Source organism: Equus przewalskii, chromosome 5 (genome assembly GCF_037783145.1).
Source record: "Equus przewalskii isolate Varuska chromosome 5, EquPr2, whole genome shotgun sequence".
Lineage (NCBI taxonomy): Eukaryota > Metazoa > Chordata > Mammalia > Perissodactyla > Equidae > Equus > Equus przewalskii.
In genome coordinates this window covers 34,395,057-34,407,178 of record NC_091835.1, presented here as the reverse complement: position 1 = coordinate 34,407,178, position 12,122 = coordinate 34,395,057, and the positions used below count along the sequence as shown (strand labels likewise).

General features: G+C 49.5%; 1 protein-coding gene across 4 annotated transcripts in view; it reads left to right on the top strand.

The window, feature by feature from the left end:
* Window positions 1-12,122, top strand: part of ANO2 (anoctamin 2) — a 326,384-nt gene that overhangs the window by 252,035 nt on the left and 62,227 nt on the right. The window lies entirely within an intron of this gene.

Below are 12,122 nucleotides of genomic sequence, written 5' to 3'. Positions count from 1 at the left end.
TTGAGGATAATCCACAGGGTCTATTCTTTGTAGCCAAACCTAGAAGCAAGACAGGTTCAGCATTTCCTGTTAAAAACTGCAGAGTGTTAGCTCCCCTCATTTTCCCAGCAGTGTTTATCAAGTTGGGAAAGCCTCTCGACACTTGAGCCTGAGGGTCTTATCTATGCCCATATTGTCAGAGGCCCAGAAAATCCACACACTCCCCATGCACTGAGCAGACTTCAAAGAGGCGTATCAGACTTCCTAAGCTTCAAGCCAGTGAGAAAAATGCAGTGGCCTCATATTCAGACCCATTCAGACCCGTCATTTGAGCCGCAACCTGCTGTTCCCTGAGCACCACTTTTCCGCATTTGTGCTTATTAGCTGGGGGGAGGCTGAGAGCCAAGACCCTCTCCTCTTTGTGCTTGTGCTGGGTGGCCGAGGCACCCCTTTCCCTCGTGGGTCTGGGCACTAGGAGTCTCAGCCTCTCTGACCTCAGGGAAGCTGAATTCGTGATATGATGTCTTTAATCCACTGACCAGTTAGAAGCTAGACGGTTGATAGGATAACCCCCTCTTCAAGAGAGCTTTCCCTGAAGGATCAGAGAATTCCAGAAGGGTTTCACTGGTTCCAGTTGCCCCTTCAGTGCCTCTCCTGGCGTGGCCTCTGCTCACAGTGGGTGTCTACTTTGGGTTTCTATGTGGATGTAGGCAATTGACCATGGAGAGTGGCAGTTCTGCTCTCTTTAGGCGTGTACATATTTATAAGTGTTGTCTATGTTCCTTCATAAGTTTCTTAAGAAAAGTAAGCAGAGACTTTCACATCAGTGTATTCAGTGGTGTACAGGATTCTCTGGACGCACTTAGGAGGGGCAGCCAACAGTCCAGGGGCCCAGGGCAGGCTTCTGAGGTGAAGGCGTCCAGTTGGAGAGCTCAGAGGTAAGTGGTAGCCAGACAGACCTGTGTGGAGGGAGGTGGGAGTGGGCAGGATGAGAAGCAGCTTCCTGGCAGAGGAAATGGAATGAGAAATAAGGCAATGAAGGGAGAAATTGGCTCCGTCCGGGGCAGGAAAGGCAGACAGAGAAATGGCATGTGGGCTGGGTTTGTACAATGGTGGGATTCGGTGGGTCTAAATGCCAGGGGAGTCGAAGGAACAGAGCCCAGCATACGGAAGAAAGAAACCACGAAGCGTGTCCAGGACACAAGAGAGCTCAGTGCCATGGTTGCTCGAGGGTCCAAAACACAGGCAGGCCACAGTGCAGTGGGAGACTAGGCCCAGAGAGTTGACAATACCTCTTTTTTTGGTGGAAGACCTTGAATGCCAGGCTGAGGGCTCTGCTTATTTTCATAGACAATGGAAAATTGTTGACCAGAGTTCAAAGGGGCATCAAACAAAAGGTACCCACCTTCCTGGCCTGATTCTTGAACCAGCTGAGAAATAAGGCAGAGGCAGACATAGATAAAAACCAAGATTTCATTTTTATAGCTGAAAAAGGCTTCAATGGAGGAAGCAGCTTTGCAAGAAAGCCAAATCGGCTTCCTCATACGGGCTTCCATACAGACTTACCCTCCCAGTGGCAGACAACATGGGACTGGACAGCCCTGCAAGTTGAGGACGCGGGGAAGGGGCACAGAAGAACACATGCTTGCTGCAGGCCCTCTGTGCCACAAAGGAAGGGCAGAGGAAGTAGGTAGACAAGGATGCCAGTGTCACCTTCCAGATCCACCAGTAGGATAAGCTATGGTCCCTTCTCTCACCCAAGAGGAGCAATGAGTGAGGTGGGGAAACAAGGCAGGGCGTTACAGCTAATCTCACTTGGTCCACATGGGGAAACATCAAGGGTGGAATGTCCCCCATCTCCCCAACGGCTCCTGACGCGACACCACTGGGGGTTTTTTGAAGAGTGTGACGTGATGGGAGCTGCATGTTTGCGCAACTGTTCTGGTAGGGATATAGGAAGCCACAGAGCAGAGAGAGGCAGGGGTCCCCAACATAAAGCAGATTAGTGAGGGTGTGGGCAGGAGGTGGGGAAGAGGCACGGGGAATCAGCGATGCTGTAGAAATGTCCTCTTGTTGTTTGTTTGTACTACTTGATTTCACTTTTCTTGCACAGCTCCATAGTGGTAAAGATGGAAGATAAATACAGTGGTCAACAGTCCAAAACTCATTAACACGTAGGTTAGTTAGTGGACACGTCTCATGTACAAGGCTGGGCAAGGTCTCCTTGCATTGGGCCATAAAGCAGTTTCTACACTTTGAGGCTTCATCCACTCTTCCTGATGGCACACCCTCCCTCACCCAAAAAGTTCAGGCCCCTTCGTGCTGTTAAACCAAGACACTAGAAGAAATTGCACACTGGAGAGGAGGCGAAATTCTAACAAGCACATTTTGTTCTTTGTGGTAGCGATGCTCATAGAGCATTTTTAAATTGAAAACAAATTCTGTCTCATTTTATCTTCACAAAAACTAATGTGTGGTCAGCAGGGGAAGCATTATATTCTCATTTTACTAAGGTTCAAACTTAAATTCTACCTCTATGGTGCAAATATCTTCCATGCTGTTTTGCTGAAAGTTTCTTACTATCTGGACTGAAGTGGTGTATTGGGTCTCCACTCGGGAACCCACACAGGAACCCTTGTGGGAATTGTCCTGGGTTGTTGCTCGTGTCTATCTTTAGCCTAGGTGTTCCCACAGGGCTCGGAGAGTTGCCTTTGTAGAGTAGGACACTGAATTCAATTTTCAGTGGAAAGAAACTTTGAGTTCTAGATTTGGCTCCTTTCTCCCTCCTGCCCCCAGCTGTGTGGCATTGGACAAATGGAACTTCTCTGAACCAAGTTTTATTAATTTTTCCTTCACTATTTCCTGCTTCCTGTCCATGGATCATCACTCCTATCTGGACTATTGTCACAGCCTAAAGACTATGCTCTTGTCTTCAGCCTCTTTCAATGGGCCTCTATCTTGGAAATCCCCACCCGGGAAGCCTTTCTCAAGGCTGGATTAGGGGGGAGGCATCACGCCCATTCAGCCCCTGCAGAAAGCTTCCTTTTGCCCTGAGATCAGATATAAATTAGCACTTGAGGCTCTCAACCATCTTTTCACTGTCCTCCATCCCAGCTGACTCACCCAACTCGTGGTCACCCCACATCATCCTGTGTGTCCCCACCCCTGTACCTCACTCAGGCTGCATGACTGCTGGAACCACCCCCAGGGACCCTCCCTTTAAAGGGCCTCTGGAGGCCTGCCTCCTCCATGAATCCTTTTCGGGACGCTCAGCCCTCAGTGGATTTCCTCCCACCACTTCTGAACTCCTTGGGCACAGGTCATTCATTTGCTCATCCCTCAGATGTGGGTTGAGCGCCTGCTTTGCACCAGACACAGTTCAGGGAACATGGCCGTAAATAGGAAAGACACGGTCCCTGCTCTCCTTGTATTTACGCTGTAGTAAGGGCAAGATGGAGCGTAAATAACAGCATTCCACAGAGGGTGAGAAAGCAAAACAGGGTGGTGTGATAGTGGCTATGGGGAGCCCACTTTGGATCAGGTGGTCAGGAAAAGCCCATGGAGGTAGTAACACTACAGTGACACCTGAATGATAGGAGGGCACCAGCCCCACCGAGATCGGGATGGAGGACTCCAAGAAGAGGCAACAGCAAGGGAAAAGCAGAGAGGACCCAATACCACAAGCAGGGTGGCTTATAAAGCAGCAAGGGGGAGTAAGGTTGGGGAGGATTATCTACTCAGCCCACTGGAAGTTTATCATGTCCTGTCTTATATCGTTCCTGTATTTGTGTGTGTGTTTCCCAGCATCAGAATAGACGGGGCTATGCTAAGGTACTAGAGTGATCTTAAAATCTCAATTGCATAACGTGAAGTTGTTTACTTGTTCTTGCTCACGTTACATGTCTAATGTGATGGAGCAGGGGTCCTTGCTTCATGCAGTTGTTCAAGGACCCAGACTGATGGAGGCCACATGGATGCCATGTCAAGGGAAGAGAGAGCTGGAGGGTCACATAGAGGCTCTGAAATGCTTCCGTCTGGAAGTGTCATCCATCACTTCTGTCAAAGCGTGCTGGCTAGAACCAGCCTAATCATGAAGAGGTTGGAAAATATGTGGAAGTGCACAGACGTTCCCTGAGCAGGAAAGGTCTCTGCCACTTACTCCGACCAGGCTGCAAAGCCCTAGAGAACAGCTCCTCTGTCTCATGTGTCTTTTTATCTCCTACACAGTGCCTGCCCCGTGGCGGATCTTAGCACAAGTTTGCAATTGCAAGATGCCATCATTGGTGAAATACATCTCTCTCGTCATTCATGCTTTCAAAAAATTTTTTTCAGAGTGTTCATAGACTAGGCATCCTGTTAGCCATGGCAGAGGCTACAGTGAGTATACATGTATTCATTATTTCAACTCTGCCTGCTTGCAAAAGGATTTGAGGAAATACTGAGATGAATAAGGCAAATGCAGACTTGTCACAATGGGACAGTGACTGAAAGACACAACAAAGATAAGAGAAGACTTGAATTTTCCTTCATGGCAAAGAGTACACACATGAGCAGAGTTGGTCATACACAGCAGGGGGTGGCCAGCATACCTGCAGGCAGAGGTGTGATTTCAGAGTCCCCCAGGCCTCCACAGAGACATAAAGCTGTGGTAATGCCACCTAATGGAATGAGGATTCCGCCAGGCTCAGGGCCCTTCCTTCACCATTCTCACACTGGGTTTTAATTCCCGTCTGGCTTCCTGCCCCAGATCTCCTGATTGATGAAGAGGCTGGGACTGCATGCTTGGCTCACCAGGTGCAAACAGCTGGTGTAAACAACCCAACAAGTTCCCAAGTGTTTCCCGCAAGGCTGGGTGATGGGAGACCGATTTCCTCGGAGCATCCTTCCAGAGGCCTGGGTGTCAGGCCTAGCTGAGGTTCATTCTTGCCACAAATATTTAGGACCAAAGGCAGAATTGGTTAAATGCCTCGAGAGTGTTGGGCTGAGCAGTGGTAGATAAAGACAGTAATTGTCTCCCTGGCTGCCATCATAACAATAGTCATGGGCTTGAGCGCAAGACGACATAATCTGGAGGCTGCGCAGCACTGGTGGAGCAGGGGCTGGGCTGAAACCTGCGCTGGTGGGTTGGGGGTGCTAGGGAAGGGAAGTGAAGGAAGCTTTGGAGCCTTCTCGTCCAGGGCACACTGGACCACATGTGTAGCCCAGTTCAGCAAACATCAGTAATTGAAGTTAGTGAGGATCCCAGTGAATGGGTAGGGCAAGGACTGTCTTCCACCCCATGACCTGTTCATTCCTGAAGGGGTCACTGGTGGTGGTTATAGGGGAAGGATCCAGTTCCTGGGGGTAGGAAGCAAGAGCTGGGCAGACGTCAGGACCCCAGATACTCAGGGAAAAGGAGAGGGCTCAGATATGCCGGAGGCCAGGGTATGAGGCAAGTCAACAGTGGCCACCGGGCAGACCAGTGCAAGGCATGCTTCTGTCCTAGTCGGTTAGGGCTGCTATACCAAATACCACAGACTGGGTGGCTTATAAATGACAGAAATTTATTTCTCACAGCTCTGGAGGCTGGAAGTCCGAGATCAGGGTGCCAGCGGGGTTGGGTGAAGGCCCTCTTCCGGGTCACAGACTTCTCACTGTGTCCTCATTTGGTAGAAGGGGCGAGGGAGCTCTCAAGCCTCTTTTACAAGGACACTAATCCATTCATGAGGGCTCACCCACATGACCTCAGCACCTCCCAAAGGCCCCGCCTCCGAATACACTGGGCATTAGGTTTTCAACATGTGAATTTTGGGAGGACACAAACATTCAGACCATAGCAGCTTCTTCCTTGAGTTGGGCACAGGGATATACTGTGCCTTTGAGGCAGTGAGCTTCTGAGCCCACACGCTGGGGAGCAGCTTCTCTAGTGCTCCTGAAAACTGTAGGGTCTTAACACAGTGACACAGGCCTAGGTCAGGCTTGGCCTGGAGAGGGGCCTGTGTGCACACTAGCTTCCGTGAATTCTAGCTAGAGGCAGAGTGGAGGAACGAGGGCTGACATTAGGCTTCTAAGCCAAATAATCAAGATGCCATCAGCTTGTCTTTATCAGTATCATTCCCTAACTCCAGCTCTGCAGCCACAGCCCCCTCTTCTTCTGTTCAAAACTGCGTGCAAACAACTGGGCTGTGTGTGAAGCTGTACAACTCGTCCTTTGCTCTCCATAGAGCCTTTCCTACTTACTGGGTTGGGCTTACTGTAGGTACTCAAAAAATGATTATTGTAGCTAATCAAAGTCTCTGATTCTTATAGAAATGGCTGTATTTGTGAGTCGTTTGAATATTGTTGATATCCTGCTCTTGAGTGTCGCTGCCCCAGATGCTACTGAAGTGGGGGCAGGGAAGTGAATAAAAGGAGAGATGGGGGAAAGAGCCTGATTTTTCCTGAGCACCCGCCATGTATGAGACACTGGTAGGCCTTGTACATACAGTGTCCCACGTGATTTTCACCATAGGTGCTGGCAGTTGGTCATTTCTTTCATTTTACTTATGAGAAGCTGAAAGGGTTTAGAAACTTGACCAAGGCACATGGTTAATAGAGGTAGTGTAAGCATGCACGTATACGTGCACGTGCGTGCACGCACACACACACACACACTCTGTGCCAAGCACTGCTTTAAGCACTTTATGTATGTATATCAGTATATTTAATCCTTAAAACGGCCCCAATGGCGCAGGTAGTCTTAACACCTCCATTTTAGAGATGAGAAGACTGAGATGCAAGAGGTAATAATAGGCTCAAGGTCACGTGGCTAGTAAGTGAGTCTATCCTCAGCATTCTTGCTAAGACCGTGGCTCTCTACTGCCTGGTAATATGTAGCTGTCCTTGTTCCTGAGAAAATTTTCAATGTGTTGGGAAAGCGAAATAAGACACTCCAGAGGAGCCAGAAGATTGCATATGCAGTACACCCACCCTATGAATGTCAGGTGGTAGGGGTCTCCGGGGACAGTCAGGGACACTCAGCGGGAGCAAGCTCTGAGTGCACTGTCACCTGCCTCCCAGGTCCATGTACATGAGGAGGCCTCCATAGCTTCACAGACTTTGGGGTCCCACTGCTTTATTAAATTAAAAAAAAATAAAAATTTTTAAAAGAACTGAAATGCCACCAGGAAGTCCTGAGTCTAAAACTTTGTGTCTAGTTCTAAGCTATCCTCAGCAAAAGTCAATACCTTACCACTAAGGAGAGAAGAGAAGGAAGAAAGGGAAAAGGAGGGGAAAACTCTGCACCAAAGGCTGCCGGGATGTCAAAAATTCCTTAAAGAAGAACACTTTGGGTATATATGGATGGATCTAATTTCCATCAGATGTGGGCGGTATGTTTTTAGAGCGCAGGGCGAAGTGCTGGCTGTACTAGCTCAGAACATGGGGACGAGCCATCGGCTTCACTGCAGCCTGAGGCTGCTCAGGAACCTACATCCAGAGCAAGGATACATGTGGATGCGTGTGGGTGTGTGTGGGTGCGTGTGGGCCAGGCTGGGACCTATGCCTTCCTGGGAGGGAGACCATAGTGGTGGTAATTTGAAATCTGGCCTGAGAGTCAGGTCGCCGGGGTTGTGTTCCTGCTCTGCCACCAGCTCCTACTCCCTGGGTGGCCTTGGGCAGCTGGGGAGGAAGCGCCGCCTGCCTGCCCATCTGGGGGCCAGGGGAGGGTGGGGCAAGAGCGTTCTACCACTGTCTGAGGGCGCCTCAGTGATGCTGGATAAAGTACTGTAAATGCTGTCTGGGAAGGAGAGAGGAGGCGGGAGGCTGCTACTAATAATGAAAAAGATGTACTCATGGTTGTAGCCCAAGTTTGTGGAACAATTCATTCCAGTTATATGAAGCTAATATTAGTAACAGTGCTACTTATAATAGTTGAATATAACTGGCAAGAATTCCTTTCCAAATTTGAGCTGTAACTATGAACAACTCTCTTTCATTTTCCCAGTTAGTCATGAAAGCGCTTCTCTCTCCTATTAGCAAGAAGTCCAATATGTTCCTCTCCCTTTCTTTGAGTTTTCTGAGAACCCAGGGACGCAAACCAGGACAAAGGAAAGGAGTTGCGGTGCTCGTTCTCTGTTTGCCACGTTCTCTCTCCAGATCTCTTCTTCACCAGGTTCTCTGCCCCCGAACCCCAGCAGATCGTGCCACCTGAGCTCCCCGACTCTGACTTCTGGTTGGGTTCAGCCCGTAGGAAGCAATGGAAGGAGCTTAGGGGACAGGAGAAGGGATTGGGGCTATTTCTTTCCTGATTCTCCTTCACCTCTGGCAAAACTCCATCCTTTCTCAATTACAGCTTCTACAGGATGCGGCCTCCCTCATGGTCCTTCTTGGGCTCCAGTAACACCATTTCTTCTCCTTGTCCCGTCATTGCTATAAGTAGTGCCTTCATTAGAATTGTTTCCTTTGAACCGTCTGAGGTGAATTCTATTTCCTGCTGGCACCCTGACTAATAGAGGAGGTCAGGCCAACATCCACACTTAAACAAGGAAATGCCTGAAGTATGACCAGCCCTCACTCCTTCAGATCTCATTGCTACACGACATTGCTATTGGGTGCTGGCCCTGTCCCATCAGACAGAGGAGGCTGCTGAGATAGTCCCTGCATACCGCAGGTCCCGGAGAGGCCACCAGGCTCTTCAAGGGAGGATGGTCCTGGTCCTGTCCTTCAGAGTAAGCTCAGTCTAGGGACTGCAGCTCTCAGGACACATAAACACCCTCACTTCCAGCATATCATCCTCCACAGAGACCCAGAACCAAGGACTCCTTTCTCTCCTTGGAAATCCACTCTAATTGCATACAGCTTGTCTTCTTTTTTTTTTTTTTTTTTGAGGAAGATTAGCCCTGAGCTAACTACTGCCAGTCCTCCTCTTTTTTGCTGAGGAAGCCTGGCCCTGAGCTAACATCCGTGCCCATCTTCCTCTACTTTATATGTGGGACGCCTACCACAGCATGGCGTGCCAAGCAATGCCATGTCCCCACCCGGGATCCAAACCAGCGAACCTTGGGCAACAGAGAAGCGGAATGTGCGAACTTAACCGCTGCACCACCGTGCCAGCCACAGCTTGTCTTCTTAAACTTTCAAAAGACAATACATCTGATGATACCCCATTTCACCTCTCTCTGAGGGAGGTGGTTCCCAGTGACGCCAGGGGCCCTCAGCACCCCAAGTGATGCCGAAGTGCCCACCCTGACCTTCTCAGAGGGCTCTGTCAGAGATTTTTAGGTACCTTGTGCCATTTGTCTCACTAAAGAAGAGGAAACAGCTGTTCAGATGAAATGTCTAATAGAGTGCCTTGCTAAACTATAATAACGAAAGCAAATGTTTGAGACCTTATACTATGCTCGGTGCATCCCATACTTTCTTTCACTTGGTCTTCACAATAAATGTTTAAGGAAGGTGCCATTTTAGTAATTAGAATGACAAGGCTCAGAAAGGTAAGTCACTTACCTGGGGACACTGGGACAGAAAGGGCTTATGAGTTCCAGCCTAGTCTTCCTGTATTCTTCTATAATGGCCTTGTGAATTGTATCGTAGAACATAGAAGAGCAGAAGCAGGAGGGACTTGGGAAATCACCCAGTCCAACCTCCACATCAAGGCCCAGACTTGCTCGAGGTTCTGAGTCCTTAAAGCTGGCCAGGTGCTTTGAAGGATAGTTCTCAATTTATACAATGCTCCACCAGCCCTGTGGCATGACTCAGTGGGGGAGGGGGGACCAAAGCACAGAGGTCCAAGGACTCAGTGTGTCTAACTTTGAGCTCTTAATTTTTCCTCTAAGCCTGTTACTGTTCATCATTCTTCTGTTCTTATTTTGCATCATTCTTCCCATCTCAGGCGATGGCACTGCCAGCCACTCAAATGCGCTCATCAAAATCCAAGCGTCATCCTGGAGCTCTCTCTCTCTTTTTCACCCCTAGAATCCAGTCTGTTAAATATTGTCTACTCCACCTTCCAACATATCCCAGATCGGATCACTTTTCCCAGGTTCCATCCTAATATTGGTCATCTTTTGCCTGGACAATTCTACACTTGGTTTTTTTCTCTCTGCTTCCACTTCTGCCCACCCCTGCAACCCTCACCACACATACACAGTTCATTTTCTGTGATCTTTTTAAAATTTACTGTCACTATACCTCTCCCCTATGCAAAGCCTTAAGGTGACTTCTCATTGTGCTTCCAGTGAATCTGGAGTCAGTCCCGTGGCCCGCAGAGCCCTGTTCACGAGCCCCTGCCCTCCCTCCAGCTCCACTGCCTGACACTTCCTCCTTGCTCCGAATGCTCCAGTCACTTGGCCCTATCTCTTCCTTGTACATCCTTAGGTCTCTTCTGTCCCCAGGCCTTTCCCTTGCTGTTGCCACCTCCTAGAACCCTCCCCATCTCCTTCATGCTGGTTCTTCCTTATTCTTCAGGTCACAGCTGAGAGGTGACCTCCTCAGAGCCTTTCCTGACCATTCTGACTAACGCAGTCTTCCTGTCACCTTTTCCTTCTCCTTCTCACGTCCTTGCATGTTCCTTCAGTACTCAGTGCTCTCTGAAATGGTCCTATTTGTCTACCTCTCTCTTCTAGACTGTAAACTGCACGTGGCAGGGAGCTTACTGGTTTGGCCCACCACTGTATTTCCAGTGCCCAAAGCTTGGCACATAATAGTACTTGATAGATAATTGTTGAGTCAAAAAAGATAATGATGGAAAAGGTAAAAACATTCTCTTTGAGTGGTCTTCCCCTGGGAAGACATGAGGGGATGGACAGAGGTTGGAATTACTCCATTCCTACTCAGTGGGGGCTTGGTTTCCAGACCCACGTGCGCATTTGCAAGATGACTCACTGGTCTTGTGTCTGCAGTTGAAGCTGGGAGTGCCTACTTGCTCTCTCCCTGCTCTTGTCATTGCCTTGGGTAGAAAATCCCCAGGGCAGTTGTAAGAATCAAATGAGGAATCCCATTCGATGCCAGTGCCTGGCACACAGTGGGCACGGGGCATGGAGTTCTCATGACTGACCCGTAACAGAACGCTACTCGCACCGCTGCTAGCTCCTCTCTCTCTCTTCCGTGGCTCCCTTCCTACGTAGCTTCCTTTTCCCTTAAAATGAGATGCCTTAGGGTGCTGTCACCTTGGGCTAGGCTGCTAGACAGCACAGTAGGTCTCATGTCCCTTGTCTGGGAGAAAGAGTCACCTTCCTGACTCTGTGGGAGGGGTCCCTTGTGCTAAGAAACTCTCTAGGGCTACAGGAGTATCTCAGGAACACCCATCCTTAATCTCCAGTTCTGGGTTCTCAGCTCCCCTAGGCAATGCACTGGCTGCCTAATTACCCAGCTGGCTGGCTTCTCCTAGGGTGATTCCCTCCTCATGGTGCAAACAAGGCCACAATATCGCACAGGAGGCTGTGACCACACCGCACCCCCCACCCCTGGGCCCCGCGCGCGCACACACACGCACATACACAAGTGGAAGGAATGCCAGATGGTTGGGCTGTCAGAAAACACTGCTGTTTGCAAAAGCTTGATCTGCCCTGGGGGAGAGGCAGGGAGAGGAGCATGCACCTTTGCTTTCTGATTTGGCCACACAGGTTCAGGCCCTCCATCCCTCTGCCCAGAGCGGGGCCAAGACTGGTACAGGTTGAAATATATACTTGGACATCTCCTCATTTTGTCTTGTCACCATCATTATGTATCTGCTGGCTGGATTGTCGGGGACATCAGTTAGGAGGAGCTGCTTTTCCAAAATTCAGATTCTGCTGCTGGCATCCTCTTGCTGGCCATGCTGTTTCCATATGATTAGGATGGAGCTCTGGGGACTTTGAGCTCTGAGCTGCCGCCTGGGACCAACTTGGGCTTTCATACTAATTATTTTCCAAGGCAGTTTACAGCTGGGTCATTTGTACACATATTTTTTCATGACACAATGCACCAGAGGTTTAACACTTAACGGAAAAGGGGGTGGGGAATGGCTCTGCACAGGAATCCTATCTGGTTGTCCTCCCTGGTCCTGGAGGCTGCCCTCTGTTGGAAATCTGTTCCAGTGGGTTGGGAGCAGGTGAAACCTCAGATGGCCTCTAATGGCCCTGGGGTGGCTTTCTGGGGGAGGTGGGATCTTAGGAGCATGTGAGTGATGGCTGCTTCTACGTTCT